General features: G+C 38.1%; 1 long non-coding RNA gene across 1 annotated transcript in view; it reads right to left on the bottom strand.

Annotated features, from left to right (window-relative positions):
- The window catches only part of LOC125281510 (uncharacterized), a 144,539-nt gene that overhangs the window by 527 nt on the left and 118,671 nt on the right, over positions 1-25,341 (bottom strand). The window lies entirely within an intron of this gene.

Raw genomic sequence — 25,341 nt, 5'->3', positions numbered from 1 at the left:
TCAACAAATTCATTGCCCTCATTCTGACAAAGTGGACAGCAAATAGTTTCCTTTCGTATGTGAATTCAGCTGATTTTCATTCCAGATGCAATAGAGTTAGAAAGAGAAAACTTAATGAATAATCCCTCTCTCCCAATCGCATATTTATTAAATGAAATCACCCGTACTCTCCCAAAATAAGTGTAATGTTGTGAATTCTATGGAAAACACACAAACACAGAATGAAAGAGAAAATTCCATTGATATGTCCACAGCATACAAAGGAGATCATCAGCATCCTTATTTTACTTATCAGTAATAGGTGAAATCCCACACAATGGACAGTAAAGTGTTGTTTATAAAGTATCTTCGAATTTAAAAATTTTTATCTCTACAGCAACCTTTCCTAGAAAAAAATAATAAATGTTGTTCTCCCAATTATGTGTATGCCAATTCCCCTCTTTTACCCCTAGTCATAGGAACACTGGGAGCCATTTGTTGAGGTGATGACCTCATAGGCTAGAGGAACCACGATCCCTACGTCAGTCTCATGGGGGAAAACTGCCCTTGAAAAGCCCCCCAGCACTCACTGGATGTTGTATAAGCAAGAGATAAATCATTGTTGCATTAAGATTTCAGGGTCTGTAAACTCAGCCCAGCAAAGCCTACGGCAGTGAAGCATTAGCAAATATGGGAGCCTGCCACGTATGAGCCTGCAGAAAGCTGGGAAGGGCACTTATGCAGGAGAGGGAGGGGGCAAGGCAATCCAGAGCACCGGTAAAGGTGTTGCCATCCTAGACAGAGGAGTAACTCATCCTTTTTCACAGATCAGATGACAAAGTATGTGGGCACTGAAGCAAGGCAGTTGAGAGGTGAAGGAATATCAGAGAGTACTTTTTTGGTTGCTTCACTTTGGGCCCTGAAACAAGAGGCATATCATTGAGAATGTAAAGGGGAATGAAAGTCTGAGGACCAAGAAGATGGTGTCAAATGGTTTCTCCGAGAAGGGGAGAGTGAGGGGCTAGAGGAACGCTGAAAATACAATGCTCCCACGTGTACTAATGGGTGTCGAGTTTCCTTTAGCCATGCTCAGCTGCTAGGCCACAGGCTTTATCCTAGTGGGCAGCTGGATCTAACCGGAGTGGAAGTTTTTCCAGGCAGAATTTATGACATATAACATGTAAAAGATTGATGAGGGGCCAGAAAACAAAGGTGTATAGAAGGGCATGATTATGGTGGTGGACCATGAAATCCTATCTGAGGAAAGATGGGAGAACACATGGATATTAGAGGGCTGTATTAGTCAGCTCAGCATGCCAAAACAAACTACCACAGATTGAGTGGCTAAAACAACAGAAGTTTATTTTCTCACAGTTCTAAAGACTAGAAATCCAAGATTAAGATGCTGGCAGGATTAGTTTCTTGCTCCCTGATTTGTAGATGGCCATCTTCTCCCTGTGTCTTCAGCTGGTCTTCTTCTATGAATGTCTGTGTCCTAATCCCCTCCTATGAGGGCACCAGTCATTTTGGATTAGGTCCCACTTTATGACCGTATTTTAACTCAATCACCTCTGTAAAGACCCTATCTCCAAAAACAGTCACATTCTGAAATACTAAGGATTAGGACTTCAACATAAGAATTTTGGGAGAACACAATTCAGCCCATAACAATAGGGTTGAAATGGAAAAATAGTAACGGTCAACAAGTGAGATGCTAGAAATTGAGGTTTCAGACGCAGAGGCCTGGTGTATGATCAAGAGAAGAGATATCAGAGGTGAGGAAAAGATAAATATTTAGGGATGAAGATGTCACAAACAAGGTATGGGACGATTATCCTTGTGGATACCAAAGTCACTAAGATTGATGACAGAAATCACAGAGCAGAGAAATACAGTAAACCAAAGTAGAGTAAGTGCTAAAAATCTTCCATTCATGTAGACGAAGAAGAGCAGGTAGGAAGTGACCAGAGAATGGCAGATGGCTGCAACCAGGAAGGGTACCAGATGGTCCAGTCGGATGACATGTGCTTTAAAGGAACTGAGGGCATTTGTATAAGGAAGTGAGGAAAGCAAGGGAGAACCACATTCTGGTAGAAGAACAGTGAGCAAAGGATACGCAATCTTACCTACAAGTACACGAGTAGATGGTGGATAGGAGAAAAAAGAGCCACTCTTGTGAGGGCTGCCAGGGAAGCAGTGTCCTTAAGAAAAGCCATTTTTTTAGAACAAGAAGTTGAAGGGAAATTTATGACAACAGATTGAAAATAGGTCATTTTTTTAAATGACAGACTGAAATTGACTTCATTGGTGATCACCAATATCATTTCACTCCTTTTTCGGTCACATGGAAGACAGGTCTTCTCAAGTGCATTATACTTAGGCAGGATCATCTGAATATTTCTGGTGAAGAAATGTGAGAAATGGTACATGTTACTTCTGGGCTGAAGCAGTGAAAGGCCCCTATGCAATCCTCCCATTTCACTCTTCCTCTCCTAAGGCCACGAACAAGGCTTCATTTCCAGATATTTCTGATAGAATATTATAGAGCCTTTGTCAGCTTCTTTTCTAGGTGACTTCATAGAAGAGACTCCCTGAACCAATGCTGATCATAAAGTCTAAGTAATAAATGAGCCTTTGTTTTGTTAAAATGCTGGTGGTGTTCTTTTTTGGGGGGAAGGGGGTGCAGGTGTGTGTGGCTGATTTGTTACCACAGTAAAACTTAGCCTCTCTTGATTTGTACACACATCGTGAGTCCCAGAATGTACAGCGGAGGAGCTGTGAAAGGAGGGAGACTGAGACTCATTGGAGAATGTGCAGGGAGGATGGGCTAGGAGGCTGAGGCTTCTTGCAGTGACTGAGAAAAACAAGGATGCAGGGCTTGATGACATCTTAGGGAAAGGGAGATTATTAGGTGTAATTGTAGCCTCCTTTAGTGGGCTGGCCATTCGGGCACTCTATAGTAGAGAGATGGGGCAGGTGGTCAAGAGGGAGGGGCAGTGATGATCCCACAAGGAGCATACAGAGCTCCATGACTAGCTCCCACAACACCCAATAACCTGCCGCTGGAAAAAGGGAGATGTTACTGTGGTTATAATTTTTAAGGAAACTCACAGGACTAATGCTCTTTGCTACACAGACAGGAAAATGCAGGTCTAGAAGTATGCTGGATTAAACTTCTATGATTTGATATCTACCAACCATAGTAATTCCTGAAAATGAGAAAAGATGGGAAAACCATAAAAGGTTTGTTTCATGGTTGAGAAGATAATTTTCCTGACAAGTGCTAGAGGTAGGTCTTTTCCATATCAAGAGTGAAGTTTCCTAAGCAAAGACAAACTTCTGTTTTACTTATAAATATAAGAAGTGAAATAAGTGGGAACAGCAGAGTACAAGAAACCAGTTACCCAATGCTTAGGCCTCTGAAGTGAGCTAAATCATACACTAGAAGGCAGGCAAGTCCAAAGAATGTAGAGTGTGGTATCAGGCGACACAAAGAAAGAAATGCAGAATATACAAAATAAGAAATCAAAAGATGGGACAGCAGACAAGGACAAACTCCCCAGATGGAGGGCTGGAAGAGGAGGAGTGGGGAAAAGCAGCAGAACCTGGATTCCTGGCAGCAGGACATGGAGCTGAGAACATCTCTCAGTGAATATGCTTAAGAGAGGAATCACAGAGTCACCAAGAAAACAGAGTAAGAAAAGCCGGAAAGTTGGGAAATCATAAAGCCATTGAGAAGCTGCAAGCCCTCCCAACTTCTACTCACTAAATACAACATTCACAAAAAAAGAAAAGGAAGTAGTGGATCAAAAGAGGAATACTGATGGAAACAGGAAGGCAATACCACACAGTAAAGGGACACAGGCTGTGTCTTTCCCTGAACCTTGGCTTTGCCACTGACTAATCAGACGATCTTAACTTCTGTGTTCCTCAATCCCCTCATCCATAAAATGGCTATGACAATTATACTCAGTGACTAGGGCTGTAGTAAGAATCCAATGAAACAGTGGCTAAAAGGATCAACAAAATATGTTCTACTTAAAGAATGTTGCACTGAAGACTAATTCTCATTTCTAGAAGGCAAGACTGAAAACTTGAAGTATCCTTGGATGGCTAAAGAATATTTACCAGCTGTCAGTATGAGAAAAGATTATTGGTCTAACTTAAATACAACCTTGTGTATTTTATACTTCATTCAACTCTATAGTAAATTCAGCTAAAAGAGTAAATATTCTTTCCTGCTGCAAGTTTAAGTAAAGAAGACTAAAATGATACTGACAAATGTACAGGGATACCTAAATCCCAGGGGACCCTAATGATCATCTGATCATTAGCATGGAGCCCAGACCAAAAACCAATCCCTGATTATGTCAGCCTACTTTACTACTACTGGCAGGAAAATTCAAACATATATGTTTAGGAAGCTCTTTAAATGATTGATGGCCTCCCACCCCCTACACCAAAAAAAAAAAAAAAAGTGCCATTACTAATACAGGTAAGACTAGAAGCAAAGAGGGAGGACCGCTTAAGCACATAGGGCTAATATGAAACCTTTCACTAAGATTTTGCTTTCCTAAGAAGGGCAAATCCAGGCAATGAGCTCTTGGAGGGCAGGACTGATACCCATTCTTCTGAGTATAACTGACACAAAGGACCTACTATTAAGACCTAAAATCTAAAGCCACAGCAACTATTGATTGATCGGTAAGCTTTTAAAAATAGAATTGTGGGCTGTGCATATTCCTCCAAGTTATATAACCCTTTTACAAAGACCAACAGGGCCCCTTTCTACATCTTTGGTTCAAACACACTTATTGGGAACATTCTATATCCCAAGCCACATACTAAGGCCTGAGGATACAAAGTTAAGACTCCTTCCGATAGGGCTGTCACAACGAAGTACCACAAACTAGACAATTAAACAACAGAAACATTTTCTCATCATTCTGAGTGCTAGAAATCCAAGATCAAGGTGTCTTCAGGTTGGTTTCTTCTGAGGGCCATGAGAGAATCTGTTCCCAGCTCTCTCCTTGATTCCTCCCTGTATCTTCACACAATCTTCCCTTTATGTGTATCTGTACCGAATTTCCCCTTGTACTAGCTTAGGATCCACCCTAATGGCCTTAGATCAATTCAGTTCTCTTCATAAAGACACTATATCCAAATAGGGTGACGTTAGGACCTCAACAGTTAGGTTTTGGTAGGAACAAAATTCAGCCCATTCTGGACACATTCCCTACTTCAGAATACTCACATGTGATTGTCCACTGAGATGCCCACAGGAATGCCTAGGAAGGCAAAAATTGTGTTGCTATCTAGCACTTGTCTAACAGAATCCTACTTCCCAGCAGTAAGCTCACCTTTTTTATATTTAAACTGCATTTGCTGTAAGTTCTCTGTTAAGAGATTTCTAAGCTCTGCTAACAAGCCATTCTGCCAGAGAATTAGAGAGGTAATCTATATTTTCAAAATCCTGTGGAACTACAAATCACTGTGACTACATTTGCCAAAAAATATGCATGTATGTAGAAGTTAAAATGATAATGAAGTAACTTGATGGGTCCATTCCAATGGCTAGCTGTATACTTCCATTTTTTTAAATGTTTTTTTATTATATTATGTTAGTCATCATACAGTACATCCCTGGTTTCTGATACGAAGTTCGATGATTCATTAGTTGCGTATAACACACAGTGCACCATGCAATACGTGCCCTCCTTACTACCCATCACCAGTCTATCCCATTCCCCCACTTCCCTCCCCTCTGAAGCCCTCAGTTTATTTCTCAGAGTCCATAGTCTCTCATGCATCATTCCCCCTTCTGATTACCCCCCCTTATCCCTTTCTTCCCCTACCGATCTTCCTAGTTCTTATGTTCCACAGATGAGAGAAATCATATGATATTTGTCTTTCTCTGCTTGACTTATTTCACTCAGCATTATCTCCTCCAGTGCCGTCCATGTTGCAGCAAATGTTGAGAACTCGTTCTTTCTGATAGCTGAGTAATATTCCATTGTATATATGGACCACAGCTTCTTAATCTAGTCATCTGTTGAAGGCATCTCGGTTCCTTCCACGATTTAGCTATTGTGGACAATGCTGCTATGAACATTGGGGTGCATATGGCCCTTCTCTTCACTACGCCTGTATCTTTGGGGTAAATACCCAATAGTGCAATGTCTGGGTCATAGGGTAGCTCAATTTTTAACTTTTTAAGGGACCTCCACACTGTTTTCCAGAGTGGCTGCACCAACCTGCATTCCCACCAACAATGTAGGAGGGATCCCCTTTCTCCACATCTTCTCCAGCAATTGCTGTTTCCTGCCTTGTTAATTTTTGCCATTCTAACTGGCGTAAGGTGGTATCTTAGTGTGGTTTTGATTTGAATTTCCCTGATGGCTAATGATTTTGAACATTTTTTCATGTGTCTGTTGGCCATTTGTATGTCCTCATTGGAAAAGTGTCTGTTCAAGTATACTTCCATTTTATCTGTATAATTCTCACAAAGCAAATTTATTCCTCACAGGACTCTTCCCTGTTTTTTGTTTCCAGTCTAAACTGTGTTCCCACAGACAGATTTGAGAAAAGAAAGGGCACATGCATAAACAAATTTTCTGCTTAAATAATAAGGCTTAGAAACCAAACACATAAGCATCTTAAAGCAAACTACCCCTTGTATGCTAATATTTACACAATGTTATTAAGAACCACTTGGCTACCAAAACAAACAAACAAACAAAAACAAACATTCCATTCATACAAAGAACTCCATTTCAGCCAAATTCATGAAGTTTGATTGCTTGATGCAGATTAGTTGCTCATAAAGCTTAAGGTTAATTTCTGCTTCTGCATGAGAAATGTCAAAAAGGTAATGGAGGAAAACCTGGAGTCTGACCAATGAAGTCAGCCTACTCTTTCTTTTTATTTTAAGGAACTCAAGGTCTATTTACTTTATAGTGGCAAAGGATAACAGAGCCTTCTTAAATCTGTTTTTGGCCATGAAACCTAAACTAACTACTTTATTTGACACATAATATATTTAGCACATTGGAGATTACTATTCTATGGTCATCTTATCATATTCAACATGCCACAGGAGCAAATCCAAATTTACCAACTCTCCTTTTCACCACCAGATTCATATCATTCTCCGGAATCTCCTGTTTCAGTTAATAGCATAATGATCTTCCCAGTTACCCAAAGGAGGTATCCTGGAACCATCTTTCACTCCTCTCTCTTTTTTTCTGTATCTACTCAATCCCCAAATTCTTGTGATACTACCACACTCATTCAACTTTATTGACTTGCTATCATATGCCAGGAATTGAGCTAAGCATTGGGGAAATAAAGACATGAAATGGTACCTTCTATCAAACAGCTCATAACATAGTTGGGAAGGAAAGTCAATTATCAACTACGGTGATAGGGCCATGATAGAACTACGTCCTGGGTGTTTGGGGAGTCTCAGAAGCAATATTCTTGAAGGAAGTTTTAAAGAATTAAACAACCTAACCTTACACCTAAAGGAGCTAGAATAAAAAGAACAAATAAGGCCCAAAGTCAGTAGAAGGAAGAAAATAATAAAGATTAGAATGAAATAAAGACTAAATAAAATAGAAGCTAAAAAAAAAAAAAGAATAGATCAATGAAACCAAGAGCTGGTTCTTTGAAAAGATCAACAAAATTGATAAACATTTAACCAGACTCATTTAAAGACAGAGACAGAGAGAGAGACAAAGGACTCAAATAAATAAAATCAGAAATGAAAGAGGAGAAATAGCAACCAACACCACAGAAAGGATTATTATAACAGAATATTATGAAAAATTATATGGAACAAAAATGTAACCTAGAAGAAATGGATAAATTCCCAGAAACATATAACCTCCCAAAACCAAATCAGAAAGAAATAAAAAAATTTGAACAGACAAAATACTAGCAATGGAATTGAATTAGAAATCAGAAAACTCCTAACAAACGGAAGTCCAGGTCCAGATGACTTCACAAGTTAATTCTACCAAACATTTAAAGAAGAGTTAATGCCAATTTTTCTCAAACTATTCCAAAAAATAGAAGAGGAAGGAACACTTCTAAATTCATTCTATGAGGCAGCATTACCTTGATACCAAAACCAGATAAAGACACTACAGAAAAAAAGAAAACTATAGGCCAGTATCTCTGATGAATGTAGATGAAAAAATCCTCAACAAAATACTAGCAAACTGAATCAAACAATACATTTAAAAAATCATTCACCACGATCAAATGGAATTTATTCCTGGGATGTAAGGGTGGTTCAATATTCACAAATCAAACAACGCGATACATCACATTAACAAAAGAAAGGATAAAAACCATACGATCATTTCAATACATGCAGAAAATGCATTTGACAAAATACAACATCTATTCATGATAAAAACTCTCAACGAGATAGGTGTAGCGGGAACATATCTCAACATAACAAAGAGCATATATGAAAAACCCACAGCTACCATCGTACTCAATGGTGAAAGACTAAGAGCTTTTCCTCTAAGATCTAGAACAAGACAAGGATGTCCACTCCCACCACTTTTATTCAACATAGTATTGGAAGTCCTAGCCACAGTCATCAGATAAGAAAAAGAAACAAAAGGCATCCAAGTTGGTAAGGAAGAAGAACAGCTTTCACTATTAGTAGATGACATGATACTATATTTCTATCTATAGAAAACCCTAAAGAATCCACCAAAAAAAACCTACTAGAATAAATGAATTCAGTAAAGTCACAGGATACAAACTTAATATACGGAAACATGTTGCAGTTCTATACATTAATAATGAAGTAGCAGAAAGAGAAATTAAGAAAACAATCCCACTTACAATTGCACCAAAAAAGATTAAAATACATAGGAATAAACTTAACCAAGGGGGTGAAAGACCTGTACTCTGAAAACTATGAACACTGATTTTTTTAAAAAGAGTAAAAGAATTAAATAAGGGCCAGGTTGGGCCAAGGGATGGAAGCAGGTGGCAGTGTAGAGATGTAATTTGAAGAATATGAAAATGCACACACATGAAACTGCATGATTTCATTTAAAAACTATCAAATTTCAGGACGACTAGAGCAGAGTCTGTGACATATTGACAGCAGATAAAACTGCATAATAAAGCAGGAAATACATTTTAGAATATCTTGTGTTTTAAGTTATGGTGATCCATTAAAGTCTTCTAAATAGGGGCACCTGGGTGGCTCAGTCGGTTAAGCGTCTGCCTTCTGCTCAGGTCATGGTCCTGGGGTCCTGGGATTGAGCCCCATATCGGGCTCCTTGCTCAGTGGGGAGCCTGCTTCTCCCTCTCCCTCTGGCTACCACTCCCCCTGCTTGTGCTCACTCTCTCTCTCTCTCTCTCTTTCTGTCAAATAAATAAATAAAAAATCTTTAAAAAAAAGCCTTCTAAATAGTGACACAATCAGATTTCTTTTCTAGAAAGTCTGCTATTTCTGCATTGCGTAGGTTAGATGGAATGTGTAAATGCAAGTGTGCTGAAGGAGAAAAATCAGATAGGAACTACTGGATAAACATGGAGGAGAGAGAAAATTATCCTAACCTGTTGTCTCCATTCTCAGCATCAGCTAGAAATAAAGGTGAGAAAGTAAAAAGATTTTTTTTAAATTAAAACATCAATGCATAAAATTGGATGTGAAGTGGCTATTCCAATCAGGAAGGCATACTGGTTACCAAAACAGCCGTAGAAAAACCATATTGAACAATGCTGGTAGTAGAGCGTAATTGTTAAGATTTTGGAAATGAAACAGATCTTAGTCTGAACTTAATAGTGGAGTGGTGTAAATGTAAACAGGTTATAGAACCTCACCAAACATCAGTTTATTTATTACTCAATGAGATTAATAATCATGCCAATCTCTTAAAGTTAGGATGAGGGATAGATGGTCTAGCATACTCTGCACAGTACCAGACACACAGTAAACAACCGATAAAGAGCAGCTAGTCTTACATCAGTATGGAATTGTTCGCCTCTGCAATAAACCTGCTGAGAACTGGAGAGCAGAGTCCCTGGACTGGGATATCTGCGTCTATTTCTTATGAGTTATTTAACTTCATCTAAGATACTTAATATCTCTACCTTCCTTGTGATCAACTGAGACAAAATTCTTGCTGTATGCAATGGGGTTGTGTCTGATATGAGGTAATACATGTGAAAGTAGCTTTAACAGTCCAAAATGATGACACATAGAAGATATTATGGTCTGACTTTGGCATATTTTATATTGAGCATCTCTGGCCACATGGAAATAATTATGAGCTGCAGCACAGAAGCGGTGCCAAAAAAGCAGCGGGCTCAGATGAGGGAAGCTGGACTCCAGCCCCCAGGATCACCACTGACCTGTGACCCAGGGCCAGCTACTCACCTGCTTAAACCCCTACCTCCTCATCAACAACTTAAGTGCATGTATTCCACACCGTCTAAACCATCTTATTACAGATCCGACAACCTGAATCCCTTCATTAAGACAACTTTAAGTGTTCGATATTCCACATTTTCCTCTAGGCCAGCAAGACTGTGCTGAAAGGAAGCAAAGACAGGATTTACTATGGGTCAAGAATCTCTCTAACCCAGAGTCAGGGCAATCTCACATTATTTCATTTTTCACATGCTTTAATCTGTGATGACATTCAGAAAGGAGCAGATTAAATACAATTAGCCCACCAGAACACAGTCATCAGCTTCACCCTGAGAGGAATTTATGTATCACCTTCTGACTGAAAGAAGGAATCCATGCAGATTCTGCTCGGCACCCGAGAAAAAGGAGCTGGTAATAAAACTCAGCAAATGACTTACTATCTTCTTGGATTTTCCACACAAATCTAAAATAGTTATTTGCTATTATTCCCTGCTATTCAAGTTTCATCTCCCTGCACTATATTGGGTTTTTCCATAAGCAATATAATCAGAAGGTTAAAAGGGGAAAAGGCTAAGGGTTGACAATGCTATGCGAAATTTATTTTTCTGGATGAACTAGTAGGACACCACAGGTCATGGTCCTGAAATGAAACACAGGAAACAACATTTGTCTCTGCAAAGGGTGAGTTAGGTGGGTGGGAGTCACTACATATTTTTTATTGTATTCTGGTCCATGCTGCTTGAACCACTAATAATTGCATGAATTTGTTTCCACATTTAAAGAATTACCAAAATACATTTAAATCATGATCTGCCACAAACTGTACACAGGGTAATGTGGTTTTAAATTAGAAGACAGCTGCCAACACTGATTCCCCCTATAGACAGCATGGCAATTACCTGGGTCTGTGATTTGAAAGTCTCTAATATTTTTCCAGAATGACAGTACAGCTATCACTGCCTGTAGTATGAATAATGCAAGAAATGGCAGGCGAACTTGAGACTGTTGCATAAAATAGAATTCTGGGTCCCCAAATGAAGGATTCCAAGTAGCCCACCACTTCTGAGAATATTTTCCTAAATTTCTGCAATAATCCAATCTCAAACTTTGGGTCGCATCTGCTCTTTTGGACAGGGACTTTCACATTACATAGATTAACTATGAGTTTATTGTGCGTCACTCAGTAAGAACTAGGTGGCAGATAAATGCAGAATAGTTATATATTTTAGCTCCTGATAAATAATCAATACACCTTGTGTGTTTGTACCAGTTTAGAAAATACAGCACGTGTTTTTTCAAGGCCACCTCATATCCAGCAGTGTGGTAAACATGGAAGATAAAATTGTGAAACAGACAGCCCCTCCCTTCCTGGAGCCCATCTGTGTTGAAATGTATAGAGAATTGTAGCTTTTTTACCTTATACATTTCTGTAAATTTTTCATTTACAATGAGCATTTATTTTCCTTTTATTATTGAAAAATATCTTGAAAGCAAAAAAGAAAATGGCATTTATTAAAATAAAGCAGAGTATCCCATCTTTTTCCATATAAAATTAGTTCCACAAAATGTCCTCTCAGGAAAAAAAAATATATTCTGTGGTTAAATAAGTTTAGGAAACAGCACACACTCTATCATACATTCCTCTCTCAGAGAACTGAAATGTAATCAGATGGAAAACTGTGCTTACCATAAATCCAGGGTGTTTATCCCCACAGAAAGAAAGGGGGGGGGGGAAGGGAGGAGAGGAAAAGAAAAAGAAAGGAAAAGAAAAAGAAATACAGCATAGACTATGTTAAACTTCCAAGGTTGCTACAAAAAACAAAAACATTTTCATATTGGGAACGGAATCTATATAGTGAAGAAACATGGATTATTGGAAGAGAATGAATAAATGGATTAATGAGTGGGTGGAGAGACAAACCAAAGGACAGAAAGACAGACAAATGGTGGAAGCAGAAAAAATGAGAAAGAGGCTCAGAATATTCTTTGAGCAGCTGCTTTAATGATGGATGCTTTGCTTTGTAATACACTTTACAAACTTTGTTTATCTCTTCAAGAATACCAATGGTTATGATCTACATTATTCTTTAAGGCATTTGGAGTCAAAGTGGTGAGTCTGGGGAATACACCAACAGAGACAGACTGCAAAGTAGTTCACCTCTATTAGTATTACACACATCAGGACTAATGAGGCTCTGCGAACCCTGGCTGTAAAGAAGCCCATTTGGTTTCACTTAAACTATTAACAGCCCATAGAATTAAGAATCAACACATTTTAGGAAGCATTAATGTAAACAGAGAAAGTCTACTAAGACTTGTCAATAAATAACAAGGACATGATTAAAGAAAGTAGAATAATTCTAACCTGAAAGAATATGGATAATAGATGAAAGAAAGAGACAGAGGGAGGAAGAGAGAGAAAGAGAAAAGAGAGAGGAAGGAAGGAAGGAAGGAAGGAAGGAAGGAAGGAAGGAAGGAAGGAAGCAAGGGAGGGAGAAAAGGGAAGGAGGGGAAGGGAGGGGAAACTCTCACATGCTCTCTCTCTCAAAAAAAAAAAAATTAAATAAAAGTTAATTAAAAATAAAGTCTTACCGAACAATTGATTTTTTGATTCTGATAACGGGAAGGCATTTCTATCATCATGATTTTTTTTTGTGATTGTAATCTTTTGAAACTGGTTTACAATAACAATATTTACCTCGGTTCAATGGATGGCCACAGAATGTTTATATAGAATATATTCTAATTTTAATATATTTTTACATTTTATTTGCTAATACTTTATTAAAGATTTCTGTGCCTATGTTCACAAGGGATATTAATCTGTGTTTTTCTTATCTTGAAATATCCTTTTTAGGTTTTGGTATCAGGGATATGACCAAAATACACATTAGGAAGAGTGTTCTCCTCCTCTATATTTTGGAAAAGTTTGTGTGAGATTAGTAGGCATTCTCTTCCTTAGATGTTTAATAGAATTCATAAAAATATATGGTCCTGGAGTTTTCTTGTGATTGATTACAAATTCAATTTCTTCCATTGATATAGAGATATTCAGATATTCTGTTTATTCTTGACTCTGCTTTGGTAATGTATGTCTATCAATAAATTTATTCATTTTATCTAAATAGTCAAATTTACTAGCATAAAATTGTTTATAAATTCCTGTATTATCCTTGCAATGATGTCCCATTTTCATTCCTGGTATTCATAATTACTAGGGTTTTTCTCTTTTTCTTTTATGCTGCCTTGCTATAGTTTTATTGATTTTCTTAATCTTTTCAAAGAACTAGCTTTTGGCTTTTGTTTCTTTGTTGATTTTCTCTATTACAGTTTGTCCACTTTAAAATTCATTAATTTTTGCTCGTATCTTTGTTAATTGCTTTCTTCTTACTTTGGATTTAACTTGCTCTTGTTTTTCTACTTTCTTAAGCTGGAAACTAAGTCATTAATTTTTAAGACTTTTTTGTATTTTCTAATACAGCTGACCCTTGAAAGACATGGGTTTGAACTGAATGAATCCACTTATACATGGATTGTTTTCAATAAATACTGTAAATACATTTCTCTTCCTTTTGATACTTTTTCTTCACCTTGTGAAGGTGTGTGCCTTTTGTGGTACCCAAACAGATTTTTCCCACACACTCCCATTATCTGTCCCCCAGAGGGAACAATCTGCTAATATCTGAGTATCACCTTCCTCCAAGCAATCAGCAATGATTTCTCTCTCAAAGAATCTTTTCTCCTAACTTTACGCTTTGATTTTACTATTAGTTCTGGCTTCTTAAAGAAATAGACTTCCCACAGGGTTACTGTAGGATAGGTCAAGAAAATAATCTTGCATTTTTAATCTGTGATGCCTCATTCTCTATCCACATTCATCAGAAAATTAGATCATCTTTGGTGAGACAAGTCTTAACCAAGAGATTATGCCAAATGAGTTTGCAGTGAGACTAGGTCAAGAGTGGGAATTTGGGTGATATCATCCAAAGGATTCATTAAAGGCTCTTTTTCCTATGATAATAAACAATTGAACACTCACTTCTATAGACCTTTGCATCCCAGAAATCTTCAACTGTGATGATGCTTCTTTACTCCAGTCACAGAGGTCATTACTTGGGAAATTCAATAACAGGGTGTCAGATAAGTTATTAGTTTCCTGTATTTATTTATTTTTTTCTGCTTTTTATATTTTTTTGTGGCAAAAAAAATTAATTTAACTATATAAAGCCAAGAAACAAGAACTTCTTAGGATCCAACTGCTTTCAAAACTCCATTCATTCATGTGTTTTGAATTGAGAATACTGGAGCTATAATAGTGGCGTCAGCAAAGCCACTAGACTATTTAGTCACTGTTGGAATCTTCTGATTTAGGGAATCCTAAATTGAAAAACTTGTTTTTAAAATTACATGGGTTTTCTTCTTTTTTTTTTTTATTATGTTCAGTTAGCCACTGTATCCTTATGATATTCTTAATAACATTTTGTTTTCCCTAGCTTACTTTATTATAAGAACACAGTATATAATACATATATGAAATAGGTGTAAATAGACTGTTTATCAGTAAAGCTTCCAGTCAACAGTAGGCTATTGGTCTAAGTTATCTTTTGGGGGAGTCAAAAGTTACACATGGATTTTTGACTGTGCATGGGGTTGGCACTCCTAATTTCCACACTGTTCAAGGGTCAAATATATAAGCACTTAACATTACAAATCTTCCTCTAAGTACTGTGTTAGCTGCATTCCACAAATTTTTGTCTTAATTCAACTTTTTATTTGGAAATAATTTCAAGTTTACAGAAAACCTGCAAAATTAAGAATAGTATCAAAACACATGAATATCCAATGCACATACTATTAATATTTTATTCCATTTACTTTATCATTTGCTGTCTATCATTTCCATTGTCTCTATAAACCACTTCTTTATCCATTCATCTATTGACTCTTGGGTTGCTTCCATATCTTGGCTATTGTAAATACTGCTGCAATAAACACAGGGGTGCATATATCTTTTTGGATTAGTGTTTTTGTATTCTTCGGGTAAATATCCAGTAGTGGAATTACTGGATTGCATGGTAATTCAATTTTTAATTGTTTGAGAAATCTCCATACTGTTTTCCATAATGGCTATACCAGTTTGCATTCCCACCAACAACACACGAGGGTTCCTATTTCTCCACAACTTCACCAACACTGGTTTCTTGTGTTTTTGATTTTAGCCATTCTGACAGGTGTGAGGTGATAGCTCATTGTTTTGATTTGCATTTCCCTGATGATTAGTGTTGAACACTTTTTCATGTGTCTGTTGGCCATCTGCATGTCTTCTTTGGAAATGTCTGTTATGCCTTCTGCGCATTTTTAATTGGATTATTGTTATTTTGTGTGTGTGCATGTTGAGTTGTGTAAATTCTTTATATATTTTGGATCCTAACCCCTTATCAGGTATGTCATTTGCAAATATCTCCTCTCATTCAGTAGGCTTTTTGTGTTTTTTTGGTTGTTTCCTTTGCGATGCAGAAGCTTTTTATTTTGATGTAGTCCTAATAGTTTATTTTTACTTTTGTTTCCCTTGCCTTAGGAGATATATCTAGAAAAATGTTGCTATTGTCAAAGTCAGAGAAATTACCGCCTGTGTTCTCTTCTAGGATTTTTATGGTTTCAGGTCTCACATTTAAGTCTTTAACTGTATAAGCACTTAACATTACAAATTTTCCTCCAAGTACAGTGTTAGCTGCATTCCACAAATTTTAATAGATTGCATTTTCATTAAGTTAGAAATATTTTCTAATTTCTTCTGGCTTATTCTTAAAACTATGGCTCATTCTTAAAACCATGGATTTTTTTACAAATGCACTGCTTAATATCATAATTACTCTACAGATATGGGCCCATCAATTCTTCTCCTCTCCATACATGCATGCTACTGCTCACATCAAGAGATGGAGATTATTTATCTTACCTTTGAATCCACACTGGCCTCGTTAACTGGCTTTGACCAACAGAACGCAACCAAAGTTACACTGTGCTAGTTCCATGTTGAGCAACCTAATCTGTAGTTGAGCTGATTTGTTTTGTTTGAGCTGTTTGGATTTGTTTCAGCTTTACTTAAATTCTAAAAATGGTTTCCAGTATTTTAATGGCAAGATCAGGAATTGTGATTTGAACACAAGTTATGCTTCAAAGGTCTCTCTATGCTTTATAATCTACCCATCAGTTTTTAAGACCTCTGGGGAGTCCCTTTCCTCTGTCCCAAGCTCTGAAGATCTTTCTTCAGCTTATTGTCCTGCCCCTAGCTTTCAGTGGGCCGCTGTCTCCGATCAGTAAATTCCTGGCGTACTAGAGGCATTTCTCTCAGCTCTCTTGCTCTGCCTCCAGCCTCTAGTGCACTACAGGTGACATGCATTTGATTTGCCCTAAACCCTAAGAAGATATTGTGTGCCTCAAGATAATTTTCTTAGCTTCTCTACGATGCCCCCAACATTCAGGATGCTGTCTCTGTACTCTTAATAGGCCAGAATTGGAAGGCGGTTGTGGCTTTGCTCTCTGACCAGGGCTTCTTAGGGTTTAATCTAACAAACGAAACAGAATGCTTTGTTAAATGTTTATTAAAAGTTCACCTTGGGGTGCCTGGGTGGCACAGCGGTTAAGCGTCTGCCTTTGGCTCAGGGCGTGATCCCGGCGTTATGGGATCGAGCCCCACATCAGGCTCCTCCGCTATGAGCCTGCTTCTTCCTCTCCCACTCCCCCTGCTTGTGTTCCCTCTCTCGCTGGCTGTCTCTATCTCTGCCAAATAAATAAATAAAATCTTTAAAAAAAAGTTCACCTGGTTTCATTTTACCCAGTTTAAGGTGGGTGGATGCCTCCTTTGCCTTTCCCCACGGGATAACAACAGCCATGAGTCCTTCTCAGCTAGGAAGGACTGATCCCTTTCTAGACTTTAACTCACTTATGATTAATTAGCGCTTTGCTATTAGAATTTATTGGGTTGTTCTCACAGTGGAAACAATAGGCTTTTGCAACTTTCTACCTCAAAACAGGAAGCAGAAGTTCTTGTACTTAAATATATTAAGATCCACACCTTTTCACTTAACAGATTACCCAATCATAAATGAGCTCTCAGTACCCACTCAAATTTCTTCCCTCCTCCTGGCCCAGTTCATAAGCCAATCCTCACCAGGACAGTAGATCAGCACCTCACTGCCTTGGCTACCAGCCTCTGGTTATATGTACAGGGATGAAGGTGGAAGGTTCAGGGTTAGAGTCTATGTATGGGATTAGCCTGGCTGACCATACATTAATATACCAACAGTTCTCCACACCACAAAACCTTTCCTGATACCTACCGTATTACTTCTATTTATAGGACTAATCTTATTTGTTTCCCATCTGACATTTCAATGAAATTAGTACCATAAGATGGGTACATGTATCCTACATGGCCAGAATAATAATGCTACCTAAATTTTGCCAGCCACCCAGAGTCTTCCAACCACTAACCAACACCCTGTTATTATAAAGAATGGATCTGCAAGCATACTACTGTGTTCACCTAATTAAGCATTACCCACCCATATTTTCCTCCATTATTTTATACAGAACTTGTGAGATCTTTTTATTACTATCTTCCCAGCATAGTGTGTGGCACCAAGCATTCATTCAATAAACATCATTATTATTTAATTAGAGATATTGTGGGCTAAAATTCTATCTATATCCAAGGTAAAGTGGCCATGGCAGACAGATGAAGGAACACAGTTCAGGGATGAATCTTACCACCAATAATTAGGATTGCCTTCAGTACAAAATCAGTTATCCTAGTAATAGTCAAAAGTAGATCCCCCTTCTCTGTTTACTACTCTAAGGTATGGTTCAATGGTTAGATTTCTGGTTTGAATTCTAATGTTTAGAATTCAGATGTGAAACTGGGTGAGGTGAGATGATTCTACACAAAAGTAATGTCAACTATCAAGAGCTAAGCTCAGTTGAGCTGAGCTGCCAGATGTTGGATTAAATGGTACTGTCAATTAAGATGACAAGCCAAAATGAAATGGTCAAGCCTTGAATCATTTACTGTGATAGTATAAGCAGGAAGTCTAATAGGAGTAAATGCTAGCTCCCTCGCTATTCCATTTTTCCCCATGGATCACCACTGAGTCATGGTCAAGTGGATCAGCCCAAATGTGGGGAATCATCTCACTGCCAAAGTGGTCCCAAATAAAAGTTCCTGAAATTTTAAGAACACAGAGGCCAGAAGGAGGAGGAGTGGGAAGGGCTAGAAATGGAAAAGTACCAAGTACTGGGTCAGAATGGGGAATATTGTCTTCAAGGCTTTCCTCCCTCTGCTGGATAAAGAGGTGTTAGCAGAGGCACTGGGAGAAGAGTTCAGCCAAAGCCCCCCAGGAAAGAGGCCCCTGAATGGAGGCACCTGGGCTAGGAACCCAGAAATGCATGAGAGCATGGCAGCTAGCCAGGGTCTGGAGTCCTTGACTGCAACTCCCTTCAGAGACTACAACACAATGGCTGTGCACCAAGCTTGGTGTGGGAAGGGCAGCTTTTCCTTCAAGGCTTTGTTATTTCCTGTGGTCAGGTCTTAAAAAAAAAAAAAAAAAAAAAAAAAAAATCACACCACAGGTTTTTGCCTAGGAGCTGGACTCTTCATCACCTACCAATGATAAGGAGGAGCTAAGGTGGACAGTAACCTAGAGACTCCACAGGCCCACTTAGTTACACAGTCCTGAGCGCCAGGTCTCCTGTCAGAGGCTGGAGGTAATTCATCACTTTGAAAAGTTCTTTTCTGGGGTACCTGTGTGGCTCGGTCGGTTAAGTGCCTGACTCTTGATTTCAGCTCAGGTCATGATCTCAGGGTCCTGGGGTTGAGCTCCCTGCTCAGCGAAGAGTCTGCTTATCTCCCTCTCCCTCTGCCCCTCCCCCAGCTCATGCTCACTTGCCCTCTCTCTCTCTGTAAACTAAATAAATAAATCTTTAAAAAAGAAAGAAAGAAAGAAAGAAAGAAAGAAAGAAAGAAAGAAAGAAAGGAAGGAAGGAAGGAAGGAAGGAAGGAAGGAAGAAAGAAAGAAAGAAAGAAAGAAAGGAAGAAAGAAAGAAAGAAAAGTTCTTTTCTAAGTAAGTCCCTGTGGCATTCTGTCCTGTCTAAAGAAACTGAGCCTTGTGGCCCATTGCATACATAGGCAGGAACTAATCTAGGGTAAAGGGAAAAATTCCAAGATGGTTTATGAAATTACCTAAAAGGCAGTGAGATCTTTGAGATTAAAAGCAGTGGTACTGTTATGATTCTCACAATAAATTAGAATTAAAACCTAGAGTCATCTTCATTATATTCATTATCACTTAGTACTTTGTATACATGGATATTAAATACTGTAAACTCAAAGAACAGCTTCAAAAGATGTAGCTCGTGTCCTGAGACAACTTACATTTTACAGATGTGCTTAGGCCCTGGGCTTGGGGGTTGGAGGGGAGCCATGAGAGAACACAACTGTGCTGCTTAATGCCAACAATAATACAATAAACGAACAGCATAATTCCCCATTGAAGGCAGTCTCACATAAAAGTTGTTTCCCTTAAAGATGCAATAGGCATTCTTTTACTATGACACATATACAGATTTTGGACAGTAGAGCCTTAGTTTTGTTTGATATATCAAAAAAGAAAGGTATAGAGTGGTTTATAATATCAGCCTTGAACAGCGATTCTGGATAATGTATGAAGTACTTGAGACAGTAAATCACATTTTAATGGGATTTGTAATGAAAATGCCATGGAAGGATAATAGTCTAAGGGTCTCTGTCATAGTATGTAACTAACAGTAGTAATTGTCGGTGATTATTTCTAGAGTCAATGCCCTATAAAAGCATGACATGCAGAAAGAAGTGTACAATCCTGACATTATCCTTGGTAATAGGCTGGTATCCAATACTGTGTGCCTGGCAGAGGGAAGAGCAAGTATATGAAAGTTTAGATAGAAAAGAGAGGAAATCATTCCAATTTCTAAGACATTTTTTCATGAATTTCTTTTCAGAAATAAATACTAAAGCTCTGCTGTCCAAATACCTAGTTGCTGCCTATGTGGGAGGAGGGAGGAAACAATGCCTTGAAAATGACCACTATGTAAAATCATATAAGTTAGACTTTGCTAGAAACATATTTTTTTTAGTTTTTCTGTTTTTAACCAAAGGAAAGTTTATTTTTCTGACGGTCTTATGGGCACTGTTTTCTGCAAATATCATCTATAGTCCTGGCTTTCATTTTACATTCGCTAGAAACCATTCCCACTTCATTTCACAATCGTCAAAAAATACAAGGTGTCTTTGGGATCCACTAAGGTTTCCCACTGAACTGATAAGTTCTAAATGAGTCTCTCGTAGTATCTCATTAGGTCAGTGAAGCTATAAAATAGATGACATTTAGACTGAACCAAAGAACCAGAGCATTACAAATCCCACTTGGATTAAAGTTTCCAAGAAAGCATTAGTTAACCCATTCCTGAGTATCATCCTTGCAGAAGAACACTTACAGCTGATGATTCTGTCACAACGGGTATTAGGGCCAACAATGAAATGTTCAAAAACAGGCAAAAGATTTCAAAAAAACAAATGCAAACAACTCAATATTAGAGACAAGATTATTTGTTAGATAATCCGAGTGAATTCTTACTTTACTCCTAATATAACTGAATAAGGCTAGGTATTATAGGATGGGATAGTCCTAGCAGTCATCTTGCCAGTGCATATATAAGCTGTAAACACTAGATTTTTCATAAAGCTTAAATATTCAGCTTGGTAATTTTAGTAATTGCTTTGTTCACTCAAAGGAAAATTTCCATTAATTTGTCTTTCTGTGTATGTTTGCCCTCCTTTTGGGTCATAGTTTTGCAGTGAGAACTCATCGAAACAGCACAACGCCTAAATACTGGAATTAAGAATTTAATTCTGCCCATTATTTCTCATTTTGTTATTTTCCCCATGTACTCCAGATATTCACTTTAATGCTTTTTTTTTTTTTTACCAGAGCCCTTTGAGAGCAAAAGGCAGTCTCTCATTTCCCAGCATTTAGTCACACAGTTTGATAAATGCTAAATCATCTTCCCATTCTAAATAAATATTTGTTGGGTACTAAATATAATTTAAAAATCCCCTTTTAGATTATTACAAAGCTGACATTTTCAACATTTATTTTGAATCAACTATAAATTTTAAAATCACAATCTCATCGAGCAAATGGGACATGTATATAGTTTATTAGAATACAAAGCCAGCAAGTGTTTTTAGGAAAATCCAAAGTCCTTCCTTGTTCTAAGGTAGGAAAGCTTCAAACTGGTTGAGGGGCTCAGGATAAGCTCACTAAGAACACTGAATTTGAGACAGGATTTGGAAACGGATTCAATTTCAATGCAACACACTCTATTTACTTCATTTTTCTTTTTTTATATGATAAAAAGATTCAAACATCCTATCAAAATATACAAAACAGGAAAGCAGCATTCACAGGTTTTATTTGGTCCTCTGTAAATATACAGCATTCATTAAAATTGTATACAGTTGATTTTATTTTTCACATAGCAATATCACAAGATGAAGAGATCATGTTCATAATTATCGGGAAATGGGTACTACAAATGAAAAAGTATTATCTTTACCTAAATATGCACTCCGTTGGCTGACTTGTTAGTTTTCAAGGAACATCCTGCTAATCTTTTATTGATTCCATTATTCACAAAAAGAGAAATCTCTGACTAAAAGTGCACCTTACTGAAATGAGCCTGAAATAGAAAGATTTGCATGAATGGCCTCGTTGAGAGCAGCACACTAGCCACAGGCCAGTGGAAATCTATCACAATAAAGCTGCCTCCCCTAGTTTCTGCTTTCCAATCTCACAAAACTCCGGTTACTGACAATAGCATTTACTGCAGCAAATTTAACATGCCCTTTAAACTCCCACAAGTTGGATGTACTGGACACCGTACAAACAAAATATACACTAAACGTGTATTTACCTCACCCCAGAATGTCATATCCATTTTAAATATAATACCTTGGGGTTCCCAAGAAGACAATCAGGAATCAGAGGATACATCACACCTTATTTTCCCCACATCTTAGCTGAGTAATCTCAACGGAGACATTTATCAGCACAAAAATGTTCTGAGTGCCAGCTACGGCGCCAAGACCTGAAAATACAGCATGAACCAAAGAAGCAGAAAACCCCCTCTTCCCGTTTACACTCCAGTGAGGGGAGCTGACGGCAATCCACGTACCTAAGTGAGAGTGCGCAATGCTTCAGTGTAACAGCAGAAGGTACGTCAAGCTGCGGAGAAAGAAATCTGAGCCAGGTAAGCAGGCAGGTATGTTACGGCCTAGACAGGGCACAGGGGTCTCAGTAACAGGTTCCCTGTGTCCCCAGGCCGCAGAAAGTGAGCAAGTGGGCCATGAATCGTGGGGAAGAGAGCTCAGGTCAGAGTGGCACACATCACAATGTAGGCAGAGCAGCAGGGCAGCCAGGTGGCCAGGGCCAAGTGAGAAGGCTGGGTGGGGGAGGGAGGAGATGGGGTCAGAGAGGAAGAAACAGATGTCACCGCCCACTCCTATTTGTATTTTGTTCTTTTTCATGTACAGGCTCACCGTTGTTCCATTCTTCCAGACTCTCTTTACTTCTTTCATTGTTGTCCTTCCTGAGTACAGAGTTTAATTAATCTGCAGTGAATATGAAAAGGTCTGAACTCATCCAGTGTGAGGGCAGAATTGGTAATGAGATGGAAGGAAAGCACTGATTTATTCCATCTCTGCTTAAACTTTGGGCTATGGGCTGCTCCTTTTTCAGGTGCCCCTTCCAAATCCCTGCCTCTTGGGCCCTCCCAGCCCCTCAGCTAGTCACTCAGGTTTCGCAATCCAAGAAGAATTTGCTCTCCAATATGTGATGGCCCTGCATCTTTTGAAACCAGCCAGACTAACTAATCCAGGAATGAAAAAAAGACCTATGTCTTACACGGTGTATACTTCAAAGAGGGGTTGGCCCAGAGCAAAATGAAGGAGGAATTCAGAGGCCTCATTAGGATGGTGACTCTGCTCTCTGAAAAGAAGCCCCTAGCTTCAAATCATCAGAGTCCTGCTCTTCTGCTCCCTGCCGAGAGATGGCTCTATTCCATTAGCTGCACGGGGCAGTGAACAGGAATGGTGAAGGCAACAGGGATAACAGTCAGAAATCCACCTGCCCAAATTTCTATGTAAAAGACAGACAGGAGATTTTTAAATAAATTCTAACATGGATAGAAATGCAAATTTGGGGGCACCTGGGTGGTTCAGTGGTTAAGGGTCTGCCTTCCGCTCAGGTCATGATCCCAGGGTTCTGGGTTAGGGTTAGGGTCTGGCTCTTTGCTCAGCAGGGAGCCTGTGTCTCCCTCTGCCTCTGCCTGTGGCTCCCCCCAAAAAAGAAATGCAGATTTTATTTGTGTTCTATTATCAGGTTTATATTAGATGACCCATGTACAGATTGGTCATATAGCTTCAAATTTGTTTATACAAATGCTTGGGTCAATAATAGAGAAAATACCACTGTAGAAAAACTTTTACAAAAAATGTATTATAGATCACTAAAGATCTAAAAGGTAAAAAGTATAATAAAATATATATAAAGAGGAATAAAAATACAAAGTATTATATAATAGAGGTTTGGAAGGCTTCCTTAAATAAAATTCAAGTGCTTAAATGGTTATTTTAAAATTAAAAATGTTAAGTATTTTAAAATTTAAGCATTTTAAAATTAAAAATTTTAAACTTGTAATCATAAAAGGCTCTGTTAACAAAGTTAGAAAACAACAGATTAAGAGAAAATATTCGCAATGTATGCAGCAGTAGAAGGATTAGGAATCAGAATACATATGAAGAACTACAAATCGAACCACTCATAAAAACGGTAAGGGGCAAGAAATATGAACAGATCACAGAGACAGAAATGAAGCGCAGAGATGCTCAACTTCTACTAAGTAGGGAAATATAACAAGATACAATATTTTAGTTCTATTAACTAGCAAAATTTAGAAGGTTTGATACTAATCAGTTGTGGCAAAGCTGTGGAGAAACAAATGCACAAATTTTTGAAGGATAATTTGATAGCATCTATCAAAATATAAAATGCGCCTCTTCCTTGACCCAGCAATTAAATTTCCAGGTATTTTTTATCTAAAGTGATGTTAGTAGGAGGAAAGAGTCACATGTAAGGATGGGCATATTAGAAGTCACACATAAAGACGCAGTTTTGCTCCTAATGGTAATAAAATGGAGATATCCTAAATGTCCATCGATAGGAGCATAGATAAACTGTGGTGGAACCCATACTCTGGATATTTTTTTAAAAAACTAAGGAAATCTATTTATACCCATGGTTTTCAACTGAAAGCAATTTTGCCCACCAGGGACATTTGGCAATGAATGTCGGGGGACATTTTTGGTTGTCACCACTGGCAGAAGGGGAAGTGCTCCTACCATCTAGTGAGCAGAGGCCAGGGATGCTGCTAAACCTTCTACAATACATAGGACACCTCGCCTCCAAACGAAGAATCATATAGTCCCAAATACCCACAGCGCCACGGTTAAGAAATCTTGCCTTATACTAACTAGAGAGAACTCCAAGTCATCATATTAAGTGAAATAAACAAGTCAAACAGCAATACATACAGTATTACACCACTCTGGGAAAAAAAAAAATTACAATCTAGAACTCTGCACATCGTATTTGTGTATAAATGTTATTTATGCGGAAGAGTAGATATTAAAACATTAACAATATTTAACTTCGGGGGGGAGAAAACTAAATATAAAATAAATAAGACAACAACACTTTTTGTTTTTCTGTATAGTTTGAAATTTTCTCACCAAGCACATTTTAAGGTATTATCTGTGTAATTAAAAGAATAAAATTAAAAATGCAGGAGGAATATCCCA

This window comes from Ursus arctos, unplaced genomic scaffold (assembly GCF_023065955.2).
Source record: "Ursus arctos isolate Adak ecotype North America unplaced genomic scaffold, UrsArc2.0 scaffold_4, whole genome shotgun sequence".
In the NCBI taxonomy this organism is placed as follows: domain Eukaryota; kingdom Metazoa; phylum Chordata; class Mammalia; order Carnivora; family Ursidae; genus Ursus; species Ursus arctos.
Note: the sequence above shows the minus strand (reverse complement) of the source record. Positions and strands in the feature narration are given on the sequence as shown.